The sequence below is a fragment of the Coregonus lavaretus genome, assembly GCF_964263955.1.
Source record: "Coregonus lavaretus genome assembly, chromosome: 14".
NCBI lineage: Eukaryota > Metazoa > Chordata > Actinopteri > Salmoniformes > Salmonidae > Coregonus > Coregonus lavaretus.
The window spans coordinates 45,465,449-45,471,968 of record NC_140001.1 but is presented as its reverse complement, the minus strand read 5'-3'; positions in this window follow the sequence as shown (position 1 = coordinate 45,471,968).

The following is a 6,520-nucleotide window of genomic DNA, read 5'->3' as shown; positions in this document are numbered from 1 at the left end:
AGGGCATCATAAATCTACCTGAGTTGGTAACGCATGGATTTCAAAGCCTCCACACGGCTCTCCCATCTCGTGGGTGCTGCGGGGTTTCAATGTGAGTCCATCTTTCACATGCTCTTTCAGCATGTCCCAACGGTTTGTGAATCCGGATAAACATGTATAAATCTCTTGGATGGTGTTAAAATACTCAGCCGCCTCCAAGCAACACGAATGAGAGAACGAGGTTCTGCGAGCACGCGCTACATGACACAAAAAAGGCCCTCGGATTGATATCCTGCACTCTCTTTTGAACTCCGCTGTGCCTCCCCCATATATTCGCCCCGTTGTCTTACCCCTGCCCTCTCATGTTCATGAAGGCAGCCATGTTCCTGTAGTTTGGAGATGTCAAGCAGTTCACTAAACTCCAGGAAGTGCTCTCTCATGCTCACTGACCCATCATTCTCAGTTGAAACAAAATGCACCACCACGGTCATCTGCTCTGTTTTGCTCTTGTCTGGTGTGCGGTCCAAAAGTATAGAAAAATATTTGGCTGCTTTTAGCTCACTGCACGCTGTCTGCTGGATCTCTTGTGCTACCATGTCAATGATTTCATTCTGGATTATTTTACCAAGGTAGTGCACATGTGTTTCTTCGGACTGCACTCTCCTTACAGGCTCCTTTATGATTCCATCAAAGAATTTCATAAACTTCAGAAAGCTCCCATTATTTGGCTCATTCAGCCGGTCAGTGGTCCCACATAGCACAATGTTCTGGGTGGCCATTACACGTATCAGGGCTATAAACCTCTGCAGCACCTGCTGCCAGTGGAGAGTATCTCTGTTAATAGCCCATTGGGCTTGGGCATCAATAGTTTGCTTGGACACCAGCCTGATGTCCAGCTCCTTCCAACTTTGGAAACTATCTAGGTGGTCAGGCGACTTCTCATGCGAGCTGAGGAGGTGGCATAGATTCTTCCAGTCCCTGATTCCATCCCTGACCAGTGCAGATTTGCCCTTGTGTGAAAAAAAGTTTGCAGCAAAAACAGAAGGCTGCATCATTTTGCTTGGAATAGACAAGCCATGGTCTCTCCACTCTCTCCCCGTTCGCCATCCTCCTATTGTAGTGGGCCACTGAAAACTTCCATTGCCCCTCATCTCTTGGGAAATCCCCCTCTTTATACTGATGTGGCCCAGCCTGCATTAACATATCCCATTAAGATCCATTCATATCTTTTGGCCACTCTCCGGGATCTTTTATATTTTTTGTCTAGGAGTCGAAAATTAGCAGCAGCAGCACCACTGTCATCGGCAACGGGGAGCGACAAATCTGAGTCTGGGTCTGAGATAGTAGGCTCTCTGCCAGCATTGTTCGGAGATGAGGCCTGGTACGACCACCTGTTCTTGTCCTCCCAGAGAGCTGTCATCATTGGTGGAAGTGTTTGGCTCAGACTACTCCAGTTCGCCCTCTTCGCTGCTAGAACCTGCGAACGGGGGCTCGTCCATCTCGGCGAATGAATGGCCTGTCCTCTGAGACTTGTCTTTTTCTGCACCGGCTGATGGGACATTGCTGCACGCTGCTACATTTCAGCAGTGAATCTCCTTGTCTTAGAGATTTTGCCTCTTTTCTCATCCGTAAAAATAAATAAAAGTGCTTCCTTTTTTGTCTCTTAGACATTGTAGCAAATCTTGTAGCAAATCTCTATAGAGCCCCACAGTGGACGTGTCATAATAACCCATAAAACCTAGCGGTCAAACAGGGAAATGGTTCCAATAGTTTTTCCACCATTCATTTTTCCCATAGGGGATTTTAGAAACACTTGAGGGCTGTGTTTCGTGTAGGCGTAATCTGGCGTGACGTTTTGATAACCATGTAAATCTCTCTCGGACAAGGTGACTTTTATCAATATATTCAACTCTATTTACTCTCAGATTCGAAAATGCTAATTAGCAGCAAAGTAGACATCACGCAAGGATTACTGTTATACTATTCCAGGTATTCCTTGTCTCCGGAACGTGGTCAGTGACTCCGCTGTCCTGGCATCGTGGGGGAGCTTGTTCCACCATTGGGGTGCCAGAGCAGCGAATAGCTTTGACTGGGCTGAGCGGGAACTGTGCTTCCGTAGAGGTAGGGGGGCTAGCAGGCCAGAGGTGGATGAACATAGTGCCCTCGTTTGGGTGTAGGGTCTGATCAGAGCCTGAAGGTAAGGAGGTGCCGTTCCCCTCACAGCTCCGTAAGCAAGCACCATGGTCTTGTAGTAGATGCGAGCCTCAACTGGAAGCCAGTGGAGTGTGCGGAGGAGCGGGGTGACATGAGAGAACTTGGGAAGGTTGAACACCAGACGGGCTGCAGCGTTCTGGATAAGTTGTAGGGGTTTAATGGCACAGGCAGGGAGCCCAGCCAACAGCGAGTTGCAGTAATCCAGACGGGAGATGATAAGTGCCTGGATTAGGACCTGTGCCGCTTCCTGTGTAAGGTAGGGTCGTACTCTGCGAATGTTGTAGAGCATGAACCTGCAGGATCGGGTCACCGCTTTGATGTTAGCGGAGAACGACAGGGTGTTGTCCAGGGTCACGCCAAGGTTCTTTGCACTCTGGGAGGAGGACACAATGGAGTTGTCATCCGTGATGGTGAGATCATGAGGCGGGCAGTCCTTCCCCGGGAGGAAGAGCAGCTCCGTCTTGCCGAGGTTCAGCTTGAGGTGGTGATCCGACATCCACACTGATATGTCTGCCAGACATGCAGAGATGCGATTTGCCACCTGGTTATCAGAAGGGGGAAAGGAGAAATTAATTGTGTGTCGTCTGCGTAGCAATGATAGGAGATACCAGGTGAGGATATGACAGAGCCAAGTGACTTGGTGTATAGAGAGAATAGGAGAGGGCCTAGAACTGAGCCCTGGGGGACACCAGTGGTGAGAGCACGTGGCATTTGTAGTTCTTTATGATAGCCACATTAGCAGCTAATTAGCTAATTTCATTTTTGGGGGGTAAATACAGGCAAATATATAGATAAAAGTCACCTTGTCCTAAAGAGATTTCACAGTTAACTAGCATGGCAAGTAATGCAAACAATGAGAAACTAGTAAGGCTTTCCTAAAAGCCTTGTTAGTGACGTTTTCATAGCAGTCTCAGGCATCTCTGTTGAGACATTTGTCCTAAACAATGTCTAGACCAGGGCAAAATCAGTCAGTTGTCTGTCGGACTAGTTGACTGCTATTTGCAAACTGTCACATTCTGCTCCAGTTGTTCACTGAAACATTTTGATCTTGAGCGCCTGGACTTTTGGTGAAAGCGTGTTTCCATCCAAATTCATCAGAATCTTCTGGAACGCATCAAATGTGCATTTGAGCTGTTCTTGCCATAATATGGACTTGGTCTTTTACCAAATAGGGCTATCTTCTGTATAACCCCCCTACCTTCTCACAAAACAACTGATTGGCTCAAACGCATTAAGAAGGAAAGAAATTACACAAATTAACTTTTAACAAGGCACACCTGTTAATTAAAATGTGTTCCAGGTGACTACCTCATGAAGCTGGTTGAGAGAATGCCAAGAGTGTGTGTCACGATCGTCATAATGAGTGGACCAAGGCGCAGCGTGATACGAGTACCTCTCGCCTGTCCGACGACGGCCCGGTTGGCGCCGCTTCTCCTCTCCTGCCTGGGTCTCCCCCTTCATCGCCCTCCGGTAACGGACGGCCTCCTCCTCCGTGATCTGCCCCCAACCGAGGAGGACATCCACTAACGTTACCTCCGGCGTTCGCTCCTGGACACGCTGCTTGGTCCTGTATTGGTGGGATCTTCTGTCACGATCGTCATAATGAGTGGACCAAGGCGCAGCGTGATACGAGTACATACTTTAATAGTACTTTTACAATACAACAAAAACAACAAAACGAAACGTGAAGTCCTCGGTTATGAACACAAACCAACACGGAACAAGATCCCACGAATCACAAGTGCACAAAAGGCTGCCTAAGTATGGTCCCAATCAGAGACAACAAGCAACAGCTGATTCTCGTTGCCTCTGATTGAGAACCACCCCGGCCAACATAGAAACACATAACCTAGAACAGAACATAGGAAACGAAACATGGACACTACACAAAGAAACTAACACCCTGGCTCAACATACAAGAGTCCCCAGAGCCAGGGCGTGACAGTGTGCAAAGCTGTCTTCAAGGCAAAGGGTGGCTATTTGAAGAATGTCAAATATAAAATATATTTGTATTTGTTTAACACTTTCTTGGTTACTACATGATTCCATATGTGTTATTTCATAGTTTTGATGTCTTCACTATTATTCTACAATATAGATAGTAAAAATAAAGAAAAACCCTGGAATGAGTAGGTGTGTCCAAACTTTTGACTGGTACTGTATACAGTATACTAACCAAGTACTCCTTGGTAAGCTTCTCATCCTCATTGGGGTAGACATACAGGCTTTTCAGGATGCAGTCTCTCTCTATGTTAATGTCATGACTCTGCAATAAGACAAAACATATCAAGATGGAACTGGGCATGTTTGCTGGGTCCTGCTTTACAATGTACAAGTATATCGTTATAGGTGATACAATCCCAAATGGAATTAGGTTATAATAGCTATTCAGAGTGCAAAGAGAAGACATTGTAAAAAAAAAAAAAAAAAAAAAAAAAAAAAAAAAAGAGAAGACATTGTATGAACTTCTAACAACAAATGAACACACCTTAGCTGTGACCGCCATAATGTTGCATATCTTCGTTCCTGCAACTCCTCCTTTGGTGCGGACGACCTTCATCAGGTTATCCGAATACTGGTCCAGTTGTGCCATGAACTTTGAATACAGAAGCACAGAAGTATTCCGCATAAGTTACACTGCTTTAACTTGAAAACACATTTTGAGCTGCCAGAAACAGACTACTATTAGAGAGCGAAAGAGTGTGTGTGCATTACTTTTTACCAGAATAATTATCCACGCACCTCTCCAGGGATCCCTTTGAAGATGAGGAAGGAGCTTCCTGCAATGGAGTTATCCAGGACGTCGTCAATCTCCCCTGAATCCTGATCCACCTGGGAGGACACCTGCTTTACATACACTGATATGCACACGCAGGGACGACACACACAAACAGACTTGTTATGATGTGTTCAAAGATTCAAGTGCATTTTGGTGGAGATGTGACGAGTGTGTAGATGGATCCAAGGGTGTGTGTGTTTTAGTTATGAAAGTGTGTGTGAGTTGTAAAAGTGTGTGTGTGCGTCACCTTGCTACAGCTCATCTAGAAGAGAGTGAAGACTAGCAGGTAGAGAGGGTAAATCACCAGAAAGCTGACAACTCCCACAGCCGGTCTCCTTATTCACTGCGACCAGCCTCGACACTGCCATAGAGCTACAATAGGACAAAACAGTCAGTACTGTATCATGCGCACACACACATACACTTCCCCCTTATTCCCTTTACCTGTAGGCCTAGCTCTTATTGGCTACGATGCTGTACCACAGTGTTAGCTAGCAGGCTGAGCTGCAGTAGGTGAAAACTCAAATCAAATCAAATCAAATTGTATTTGACACATGTGCCAAATACAACAGGTGTAGACCTTACAGTGAAATGCTTACTTACAAGCCCTTAACCAACAATGCAGTTTTAAGAAAGAATACCCCCAAAAAACACAAAAAAATACAATATAAAATAATGCGAAGTTAAAGTAACATATAATTAAAGAGCAGCAGTAAAAATAACAATAGCGAGGCTATATACAGGGGGTACCGGTACTGAGTCAATGTGCGGGGGCACCGGTTAGTCGAGGTAATTGGGGTAATATGTACATGTAGGTAGAGTTATTAAAGTGACTATGCATAGATAATAAACAGAGAGTAGCAGCAGCGTAAAAGAGGGGTGGGGGTCAATGCAAATAGTCTGGGTAGCCATTTGATTAGATGTGCAGTAGTCTTATGGCTTGGGGGTAGAAGCTGTTTAGAAGCCTCTTGGACCTAGACTTGGCGCTCCGGTACCGCTTGCCGTGCGGTAGCAGAGAGAACAGTCTATAACTAGGGTGGCTGGAGTCTTTGACAATGTTTAGGGCCTTCCTCTGACACCACCTGGTATATAGGTCCTGGATGGCAGGATGATGGCCCCAGTGATGTACTAGGCCGTATGCACTACCCTCTGTAGTGCCTTGCGGTCAGAGGCCGAGCAGTTGCCATACCAGGCAGTGATGCAACCAGTCAGGATGCTCTCGATGGTGCAGCTGTAGAACCTTTTGAGGATCTGAGGACCCATGCCTAATCTTTTTAGTCTCCTTAGGGGGAATAGGTTTTGTCGTGCCATCTTCACGACTGTCTTGGTGTGCTTGGACCATGTTAGTTTGTTGGTGATGTGGACACCAAGGAACTTGAAGCTCTCAACCTGCTCCACTACAGCCCCGTCGATGAGAATGGGGGCGTGCTCGGTCCTCTTCTTTTTCATGTAGTCCACAATCATCTCCTTTGTCTTGATCACGTTGAAGGAGAGGTTGTTGTCCTGGCACCACACGGCCAGGTCTCTGACCTCCTCCCTATAGGCTGT